We start from the raw sequence: 11,526 nt of genomic DNA, 5'->3' as shown, positions 1-11,526 counted from the left end.
CAATGCATTTATTTAACCCATGCCATAGTCAATTACAAATAGATTCAGATGGGGCTTAATAAAAGTTAATAGTAAGATGAATATTTGATGTAAGAACGACACACAGATAAACAAAGTTTTTTTTTTCTTTACCTCTAGGATTCAGTTAAACTCTGCTTGTTGTAAGATAGCCATTGAAATGCAAATTAACCTGTGTGGCTGCTTTTTCCTGGCAGTGAAAAACCACCTTCACAGACAGTCAAAAGCACATTCATATGCAAATTAGTAGCACTTAATGAGTAAATGAGTCTCAGGAGACCAGTGAATGGTACATAGATATAATATTATAATTATGTGTGTGTGTTTATATCAATATATGTTCTGCAAGATAGCTATCCAATATGAATCATACTATTGGAAGCATTGTTTACTAGATTCATTTAGACCTGTATTTTGTGTATTCTGCATATCTACTCGCTTGTTGCCATTAGCATTAATTATTAGATCTATTTTGACCCGTGCTGAAAAATTTGTTGCTATTTAGTTAAAAATATAGAGTAATATTTAAGGGAGTACATGTAAAACACACACGCAGCCTGGCCTAGTTATAAAGGTTTATACAGGAAATACTGTGTGGTGTGGGTAAGCGATTATAGTTGAATATCGTTTACATTTATAGAAGCGTGTTATTTGTGTTGCTGCGGACGTATCCGGCCTTTGTACACGTGTACCGGACAGCGTGCGGGACTGCGTATGCAACGCAAAAGCCTACACACGTGGCGTATATTACGCAACGTGCGTACAGATACGCCCACTAAATACAAATCACACGATAGCATTGGTTTAGTTTAGGCGATACGGTAGCCATGCGATAATAGCACAAATTGATCAGTATCCCATATTTAGTTTAAAAACCTTTTTTTCTGTATTACCTCTGGGGAGAGCTATCAGTTAACAGGAAATGATTTTTCTGATCAGAAAACTATAGAATGATAGTGTGGGCTGAAAAAGGTGTGAGTGTATTGAACCCCGCTTGGTGGTCTTGGTGATCTCGGTGAAGCTTGGTGAAGCACGGTCTAGGTGAAAACGTGCGAGCACGGTCCAGGTGTACACGTGCGACGGAGTGTGATAAAGTTTTCATGGTATTACGCTCCGGCTGTTTTGGAGCACAGTAGGGAGACTCCATTATCCTACCATTTATAGATAACAAGTGTCTATAAGTGGTACGATTGGACCGCACGGTTGTATGTGTAACACGTGACGCAACGTGATATGAGGTCGCATATTCGTGCGTAAATATTGTCCTCATACGCGTTGTAGGGAGCACATGCAAGCGTGATTTGTGTAAAGTAAAAGTTTAGGGAATTTTCGCTGGTCTCTCAGGAAAATCTCTAGAGGTAGGGCCTGCAACGGCTACACGAGTCTGCTAGAAGGCGGACCGGGGATACTCGGAGCAGAAGAAGTTCAGTGGAAGAGCTTTAAGGATTTCCACCGTAGACTACTGTGTTTGGTGCATTTTAGGAAGTTTTTCTGTGTTAAAAAAATCCACAATGGAAGCCAAGTGCACAACACAGGGACGTTTCTCAGCCAGGGTTCAGGCAGAGATTTTCAGACCCCGGGGGTCTGCTTGGTTAGTAATGTGGGCACGAATGACTGTGGGGGATAAAGCACCATTTCCTGGGACAGGTAGTTTTGACTCAGAGGTATTGCATAATCTAAGGCTTAGGATCTGTCTCATAAAATCCCCAAAACAGAGGATCAGACACACAAACTGTTTACATTTATGGCAACGAGAGAGTGATATACAGAGGGAACTAGCTTACACAGCTGGTTCTAACCCTAGCAGGAAACTGATGGCAACTGCACAACCACCGTACACTACAGGAGAGAATATGGCTACAGAGAATTGCATGCTGGTATATGACGATGATAGTGCACTTAATACATGTATTAATGACAATAAGAGTAAATGTAATAAATGTATTAATGACGATAGGAGTAAAACTGATAAATGTATAAATTCTAACCCGTGCAAGTTGCACCCCATTTTAAACTTCCCTCAGGATTACAAGCAAGAAAGTGAGCCCAGCATGATGTCGGCACCTTCTCAAGCAGCCACCATACAGGGCACCCAGGTGGGCACGGCCCAATCGGTAAGGGCAGTAGTAAAGCCCCCTGACGGAGGGTCAGGTGAGGTCGTGTCCACAGGTAAGTACGGTATTGTACATTATGCACATACAATTGCACCTCACATTGTAGAGTCATCATAAAGAGGTAGCTGTGTCCGTATTAATGGAAGGTTTAAAAGAAACGCTGAGAACCAGAGAACAAACCACTCAACATAACTGGAGAGGTATCTCGGTGACTGCATTAAGAGAGTCCGCTGTTTAGCACGATCGGAACATCAGTAAACACAGGGAGTCACAGGGGGGTAAGCTGATGACAATAAGTATAAAAGTCCTAACAACGAAGCCACATCAGCCTAAACCCCAGACCCCTGTTGGTAAGTCGTATGTGGTAAAATGTTATAACTGCAAGAAGGAAGGACATTATGCATGGAGTTGCAGATTTAGAGACCCACATAAGGTATATCAATCCCCTAGACAAGAACACGAGCAAAGTTATGACACACGTAATTGGAATCAGGGATCATATAGGAAAAATTTTGGGCCGCACCTGTAATTTGCAGCCAGTGAAGTTGATTATTAGCCTAGGTAGTAAACCTGAGGTCACAGTTGATGTAATTGGTAGGTCATTCCTTGTAGACACAGGGGCGGCCAGGTTATCTCTGTGATTTATCTTTAAATGTTTCCTCTTCATCTCTGACGTTCACCAGCAGAACCACAGCTCAAACGTCACATGTCTACTTGGTCTTTTCAGAGGTCTACCCAACCCCAGTATATCTTACCAGCATCATTGTGCCTGGCCATGCACAGAGGGTGGAGAGTGGAAATACTGGTGGGGGAGACTGTGCAGAGATACCGATAGACATGTTGGTGTGACAGCCTGATGGTGGATGGAAATCTGACAATTTTTCTCTTTTTCTATTATTCTCTCTCTTTTTGTTTTTTCATGTTCTACGGATGGTATGTCACACAACAGTTAAACAAATGGTAATGTAAGATATATGCTCCTTACAGAAAGGTCGCTGATTCGGAAAGAATATCGTATCACTGGAGTGTTCGTTTTGGGAAGACGGAGAGGCAGCACTGTTGAGACGGCATCTGAGCAAGAAGAACAACAAGACTAGACGCGGTTATCGTACCAATTTTCTTTCCCTTCTAATTATTTTCTTTACCTCCCATTACCACTCTTTCTTTCTCCTCCTGCAAGATGCACTTGCCCCAAGAGACTGCATTCCGGGTTTTCCTGTTGACCCTGTTGTTGACCAGAGCAGTCTATTTCGGTGAGAGTACCAGAGAGGTCAAGAAGGGATCTGGAATGGGTTCTGATGACAAGGATGGATTCGTAGAAAGAGCAACACAATCACCGAGCAAAGGCGAGTATCAGAAAACGATCTGGTAGTCATGACACTAGGAGACATTGTGAAGGATTGTTAGCTGAAGAGAATTGTATCTGTAGGAACTGTGAAAACATAGTTGAGGACGGGTGCATCCAGAGATGTCAGTCCAGCCTTAATATCAACATGGACCGTCATCCATTGAGTGACTATCACTCATTAGTGGGTAAGGTTTTAAACCAAACAGAATGCTGGGTGTGCTCACAAGTACCTCAAGGTCAGAGCAAGTCAGGACTAGTGCCATACTCTTTAACAATAGATGAGGTACTTGAATTAAGGGGTGGGAGACCAGTGGACAAGAAATTTAATATTTCTAGGCCTCCTAGTTTGAAGCTCCACCTATATCATGTGGATAGGTCCTTAATATGTTTTCACATTTCCAATCCCCGAAAGCCGGGAAATTGGGAAGTGACATGGAACAACCAAACCATGGCATTTTCACACAGAGCCGATAGAATGCCCATAGACTCAGAGCTTATACGCCAAATAGCCAACGGTGGGAGATATTTTCAGTATAGGTATACTCTAGGAAGTAGGACCATGCGGGTTGGAGAATTATCACCAGGATACTGTGCGCATATCATACAGCCTGATACGTGTACTGAACAGATGAGAGAGTTAGGGATAGGATTTTTCACCTGGAAGGTTTGTAATATGGTGATGTCATATTCTGTCCCATATGTCCTCCCCGATGATGCATATTTCATATGTGGGAGGAAGGCGTATAAGTGGCTTGCCCCAAACTCAGAGGGATTGTGTTACATTGGAAGAGTGTTGCCAGAAGTAATGACCATTACCCATAATAAGATGAAAGACGTTCACCGCAATGCTCAAGCTCCTTACACTCACACTCCCTACAAACACATTGTTAAGAGACACCTTATAGATAGGACAGAGCACGCAGCCTCTGATTTGATCCACGAATCCACCGGGATTCAATTCCTACTCGCGCTAGATATCACCCGTACCGCCAGAGGAGTTATACATTTTAGGTATATTAATGCGCTAGCGAACCTGATAGACAATATCACCGAGATGTATGATGACACCTTTAGGTATACTGGGAGAGAATTGCAAGCTTACAAAACGGTACTGATCCAGCACAGGATGGTTCTCAATTACATTACAGCGGTGACAGGCGGGTATTGTGTCACCCTAGCAACTCAGTATGGTGTGAAGTGCTGTACGTATATCACAAACAGCACTGATGACTTAACCGAGGTCATAGATCAAAAGATGGACGATATCTTGCAATTGAAGTGGGAGTTCCGAAGGAGACACAACCTTACTCTTACTGCTGTGAATAATGAACTGACCGGCTGGGTTTCATGGTTGAACTCACGCAATTGGTTCTCAGGTTTAGGAGAATGGGCTCAAAATGTTATCGTGAATGTAGGGGAATTTCTCTTGTGTATCCTGGGAGTTGTCAAAGTTACAAAAGAAAAGAGAGACCCTGTGTTGGGGCACGCTTGAAAACTAAAACTTAACTTTTAATTAAAGTATGATAAAATTATGGTATACAATTAAACACACATATGTAATATATAATATATAATACATAATACTTTAGGAGAAGGTCATAGAATTATTATAGCCTCTCTCCACTTATATTCTTTGTTCAGAGAAATTATTCTCACTGGAAAAATAATTAGGAGTAAAAAATAAGAATTTACTTACCGATAATTCTATTTCTCGTAGTCCGTAGTGGATGCTGGGGACTCCGTCAGGACCATGGGGGATATCGGCTCCGCAGGAGACAGGGCACAAAAAGTAAGCTTTTAGGATCACATGGTGTGTACTGGCTCCTCCCCCCATGACCCTCCTCCAAGCCTCAGTTAGGTACTGTGCCCGGACGAGCGTACACAATAAGGAAGGATATTGAACCCCGGGTAAGACTCATACCAGCCACACCAATCACACCGTATAACTTGTGATCTGAACCCAGTTAACAGTATGACAAACGTAGGAGCCTCTGAACAGACGGCTCACAACAAATAACAACCCGATTTTTTTGTAACAATAACTATGTACAAGTATTGCAGACAATCCGCACTTGGGATGGGCGCCCAGCATCCACTACGGACTACGAGAAATAGAATTATCGGTAAGTAAATTCTTATTTTCTCTAACGTCCTAAGTGGATGCTGGGGACTCCGTCAGGACCATGGGGATTATACCAAAGCTCCCAAACGGGCGGGAGAGTGCGGATGACTCTGCAGCACCGAATGAGAGAACTCAAGGTCCTCCTCAGCCAGGGTATCAAATTTGTAGAATTTTGCAAACGTGTTTGCCCCTGACCAAGTAGCAGCTCGGCAGAGTTGTAATGCCGAGACTCCCCGGGCAGCCGCCCAGGATGAGCCCACTTTCCTTGTGGAATGGGCCTTGACAGATTTAGGTTGTGGCAAGCCTGCCACAGAATGTGCAAGTTGAATTGTGCTACAAATCCAACGAGCAATCGTCTGCTTAGAAGCAGGAGCACCCATCTTGTTGGGTGCATACAATATAAGCAGTGAGTCAGACTTTCTGACTCCAGACGTTCTTGAAATATATATTTTCAATGCCCGGACCACGTCCAACAACTTGGAATCCTCCAACTCGTTAGTAGCCGCAGGCACCACAATAGGCTGGTTCAGGTGAAACGCTGACACCACCTTAGGCAGAAAATGAGGATGCGTCCGCAGTTCTGCCCTGTCCGTATGGAAAATCAGATATGGGCTCTTATATGATAAAGCCGCCAATTCTGATACTCTCCTGGCTGAAGCCAGGGCCAGTAGCATGGTTACTTTCCATGTAAGATACTTCATCTCCACCGATTTGAGCGGCTCAAACCAATGGGATTTTAGAAAATCCAAGACTACATTAAGATCCCACGGTGCCACTGGGGGCACAACCGTATATGTAGTACTCCTTTTACAAAAGTCTGGACTTCAGGAACTGAAGCCAATTCTTTCTGGAAGAAAATCGACAGGGCCGAAATTTGAACCTTAATGGACCCCAATTTGAGGCCCATAGACAATCCTGTTTGCAGGAAATGTAGGAATCGACCCAGTTGAAATTCCTCCGTGGGGGCCTTCCTGGCCTCACACCACGCAACATATTTCCTCCAAATGCGGTGATAATGTTGTGCAGTCACCTCCTTCCTGGCCTTTACCAGTGTAGGAATGACCTCTTCCGGAATGCCTTTTTCCTTTAGAATTCGGCATTCAACCGCCATGCCGTCAAACGCAGCCGCGGTAAGTCTTGGAATAGACACGGTCCCTGCTGAAGCAGGTCCCGTCTTAGAGGTAGAGGCCACGGATCCTCCGTGAGCATCTCTTGAAGTTCCGGGTACCAAGTTCTTCTTGGCCAATCCGGAGCCACTAGTATCGTTCTTACTCCCTTTTGCCGTATAATTCTCAGTACTTTTGGTATGAGAGGCAGAGGAGGGAACACATACACTGACTGGAACACCCACGGTGTTACCAGAGCGTCCACAGCTATTGCCTGAGGATCTCTTGACCTGGCGCAATACCTGTCCAGTTTTTTGTTGAGGCGGGACGCCATCATATCCACCATTGGTTTTTCCCAACGGTTCACAATCATGTGGAAGACTTCTGGATGAAGTCCCCACTCTCCCGGGTGTAGATCGTGTCTGCTGAGGAAGTCTGCTTCCCAGTTGTCCACTCCCGGAATGAATACTGCTGACAGTGCTATCACATGATCTTCCGCCCAGCGAAGAATCCTTGCAGCTTCTGCCATTGCTGTCCTGCTTCTTGTGCCGCCCTGTCTGTTTACGTGGGCGACTGCCGTGATGTTGTCCGACTGGATCAACACCGGCTGACCCTGAAGCAGGGGTTTTGCCAGACTTAGAGCATTGTAAATCGCTCTTAGCTCCAGTATATTTATGTGAAGAGACATCTCCAGGCTTGACCATACTCCCTGGAAGTTTCTTCCTTGTGTGACCGCTACCCAGCCTCTCAGACTGGCATCCGTGGTCACCAGGACCCAGTCCTGTATGCCGAATCTGCGGCCCTCTAACAGATGAGCACTCTGCAACCACCACAGAAGAGACACCCTTGTCCGTGGCGATAAGGTTATCCGCTGATGCATCTGCAGATGCGATCCGGACCATTTGTCCAGCAGATCCCACTGAAAAGTTCGTGCGTGGAATCTGCCGAATGGAATCGCTTCGTAAGAAGCCACCATCTTTCCCAGGACTCTTGTGCATTGATGCACAGACACTGTCCCTGGTTTTAGGAGGTTCCTGACAAGTTCGGATAACTCCCTGGCTTTCTCCTCCGGAAGAAACACCTTTTTCTGAACCGTGTCCAGAATCATTCCCAGGAACAGCAGACGTGTCGTCAGGGTCAACTGAGATTTTGGAAAATTCAGAATCCACCCGTGTTGTTGCAGCACTAGTTGGGTTAGTGCTACTCCGTCTTCCAGCTGTTCTCTGGATCTTGCCCTTATCAGGAGATCGTCCAAGTAAGGGATAATTAATACGCCTCTTCTTCGTAGAAGGATCATCATTTCGGCCATTACCTTGGTAAAGACCCGAGGTGCCGTGGACAATCCAAACGGCAGCGTCTGAAACTGATAATGACAGTTTTGCACCACGAACCTGAGGTACCCTTGATGTGAAGGGCAAATTGGGACATGCAGGTAAGCGTCCTTTATGTCCAGGGACACCATAAAGTCCCCTTCTTCCAGATTCGCTATCACTGCTCTGAGTGACTCCATCTTGAACTTGAATTTTTGTATGTACAGGTTCAAAGATTTGAGATTTAGAATAGGTCTTACCGAGCCGTCCGGCTTCGGTACCACAAATAGCGTGGAGTAATACCCCTTTCCCTGTTGTAGGAGGGGTACCTTGACTATCACCTGCTGAGCAAACAGCTTGTGAATGGCTTCCAATACCGTCGCCCTGTCCGAGGGAGACGTTGGCAAAGCAGACTTTAGGAACCGGCGAGGGGGAGACTTCTCGAATTCCAACCTGTAACCCTGAGATACTACCTGTAGAATCCAGGGGTCCACCTGTGAGCAAGCCCACTGTGCGCTGAAATTCTTGAGTCGACCCCCCACCGTTCCTGAGTCCGCTTGTAAGGCCTCAGCGTCATGCTGAGGGCTTTGCAGAACCCTGGGAGGGCTTCTGTTCCTGGGCAGGGGCTGCTTGCTGCCCTCTCTTACCCCTTCCTCTGCCCCGAGGCAGATATGACTGTCCTTTTGTCCGCTTGTTCTTATAGGAACGAAAGGACTGCGGCTGAAAAGACGGTGTCTTTTTCTGTTGGGAGGGGGTCTGAGGTAAAAAAGTGGATTTTCCGGCAGTTGCCGTAGCCACCAGATCCGATAGACCGACGCCAAATAATTCCTCCCCTTTATACGGCAATACTTCCATATGTCGTTTGGAATCCGCATCACCTGACCACTGTCGCGTCCATAAACTCCTTCTGGCAGATATGGACATCGCATTTACTCTCGATGCCAGAGTGCAAATATCTCTCTGCGCATCTCGCATATAAAGGAAAGCATCCTTTAATTGCTCTATAGTCAATAAAATACTGTCCCTATCCAGGGTATCAATATTTTCAGTCAGGGAATCCAACCAGACGACCCCAGCACTGCACATCCAGGCTGAGGCGATGGCTGGTCGCAGTATAACACCAGTATGAGTGTATATACTTTTCAGGGTAGTTTCCAGCCTCCTATCAGCTGGATCCTTGAGGGCGGCCGTATCAGGAGACGGTAACGCCACTTGTTTCGATAAGCGTGTGAGCGCCTTATCCACCCTAGGGGGTGTTTCCCAGCGCGCCCTAACCTCTGGCGGGAAAGGGTATAATGCTAATAACTTTTTTGAAATTAGCATTTTTCTATCTGGGTTAACCCACGCTTCATCACATACATCATTTAATTCCTCTGATTCAGGAAAAACTACAGGTAGTTTTTTCACCCCCCACATAATACCCCTTTTTGTGGTACTTGTAGTATCAGAGATATGCAAAGCCTCCTTCATTGCCGTGATCATATGATATAACGTGTGGCCCTACTTGAAAATACGTTTGTTTCATCACCGTCGACACTAGATTCAGTGTCTGTGTCTGGGTCTGTGTCGACCGACTGAGGTAAAGGGCGCTTTACAGCCCCTGACGGTGTCTGAGACGCCTGGGCAGGTACTAACTGGTTTGCCGGCCGTCTCATGTCGTCAACTGATTTTTGTAATGCTGACATTATCACGTAATTCCATAAACAAAGCCATCCATTCCGGTGTCGACTCCCTGGGGGGTGACATCACCATTATCGGCAATTGCTCTGCCTCCACGCCAACATCGTCCTCATACATGTCGACACACACGTACCGACACACAGCAGACACACAGGGAATGCTCTTATCGAAGACAGGACCCCACTAGCCCTTTGGGGAGACAGAGGGAGAGTTTGCCAGCACACACCCAAGCGCTATAATATATATGGGAACAACCCTATATAAGTGTTGTTCCTTATAGCCGCTTAAATATATAAAAATATCGCCAAAATATGCCCCCCCTCTCTGTTTTACCCTGTTTCTGTAGTGCAGTGCAGGGGAGAGTCCTGGGAGCCTTCCTCACAGCGGAGCTGAGCAGGAAAATGGCGCTGTGTGCTGAGGAGAATAAGCCCCGCCCCCTATTCCGGCGGGCTTTTCTCCCGGAGTTTTAGACATTTGGCATGGGTTAAATACATACATATAGCCTTAATGGCTATATGTGATGTATTCTTTTGCCATAAAAGGTATTATATATTGCTGCCCAGGGCGCCCCCAGCAGCGCCCTGCACCCTCCGTGACCGTCTGGTGTGAAGTGTGTGACAACAATGGCGCACAGCTGCAGTGCTGTGCGCTACCTTCATGAAGACTGAAGAGCCTTCTGCCGCCTGTTTCCGGACCTTCAATCTTCAGCATCTGTAAGGGGGGTCGGCGGCGCGGCTCCGGGACGAACCCCAGGGTGAGACCTGTGTTCCGACTCCCTCTGGAGCTAATGGTGTCCAGTAGCCTAAGAATCCAATCCATCCTGCACGCAGGTGAGTTGAAATTCTCTCCCCTAAGTCCCTCGATGCAGTGAGCCTGTTGCCAGCAGGACTCACTGAAAATAAAAAACCTAAAAAACTTTTTCTAAGCAGCTCTTTAGGAGAGCCACCTAGATTGCACCCTGCTCGGACGGGCACAAAAACCTAACTGAGGCTTGGAGGAGGGTCATGGGGGGAGGAGCCAGTACACACCATGTGATCCTAAAAGCTTACTTTTTGTGCCCTGTCTCCTGCGGAGCCGATATCCCCCATGGTCCTGACGGAGTCCCCAGCATCCACTTAGGACGTTAGAGAAAGTAATATGACTATTTAAGGTGACAGTGACACCTGAGATGAAAATATTACGAATTTAATTTCAGCATAACAAAATAATAAATTCTTTGACATGTGGTACATAGGCATTTGATATCATAAATTTTGACTAAGATTTTAGTTCATCAACCAATGCCTATTGTAATGGTGTGTTCTGGTAAAGGTTAATCTGCTATTTCTAAATTTCTGATCAACAAGTGCAGTATGCGAAAAGCTCTAGATGAGTAGATGATCAGAAAGAATGATGAAATAAGAAGAAATGAATATAGATATGAAATCGGTAACAGTCAAAGGTTGCTCCAACACCTCTGCTTTTCACATGAATACAGAGGTATTTATTACTGCACCTAATATTCCCTAGAAGTCTCCCATCTAGGTACTGATCAGGCTATTCACTGCTTAGCTTCCAAGATCAGGCGAGATTGGGTGTAGCCAGTGAGATATGGCAGTAATATCACATAGATTGTGAATGAGAGGGTGTATGGTTATTGGCACATACCAGAAAGAGTACTTCTGCTGTCCATTATTGCGCACAGTTATATGACTGGCGTCAGTATGAGAGAGTACTGAAAAAGCAAGATATAGGAAACGTATAGGTTCAGGGCCCGTCTTCTGCTGTCCACTGTCATATAAAATTTATATAGCGGACAGTGGATGAGAGAGGCGGGTTACCTGGGCCT

At 45.7% G+C, this 11,526-nt stretch overlaps 1 pseudogene; it reads right to left on the bottom strand.

The window, feature by feature from the left end:
• Window positions 1-11,181: 11,181 nt before the first annotated feature.
• On the bottom strand, window positions 11,182-11,300 carry LOC134895936 (5S ribosomal RNA; annotated as a pseudogene).
• Window positions 11,301-11,526: the final 226 nt, after the last annotated feature.

The sequence above is a fragment of the Pseudophryne corroboree genome, chromosome 3 (assembly GCF_028390025.1).
Source record: "Pseudophryne corroboree isolate aPseCor3 chromosome 3, aPseCor3.hap2, whole genome shotgun sequence".
Taxonomy (NCBI): Eukaryota; Metazoa; Chordata; class Amphibia; order Anura; family Myobatrachidae; genus Pseudophryne; species Pseudophryne corroboree.
This window is presented reverse-complemented; position numbering and strand designations above follow the sequence as displayed.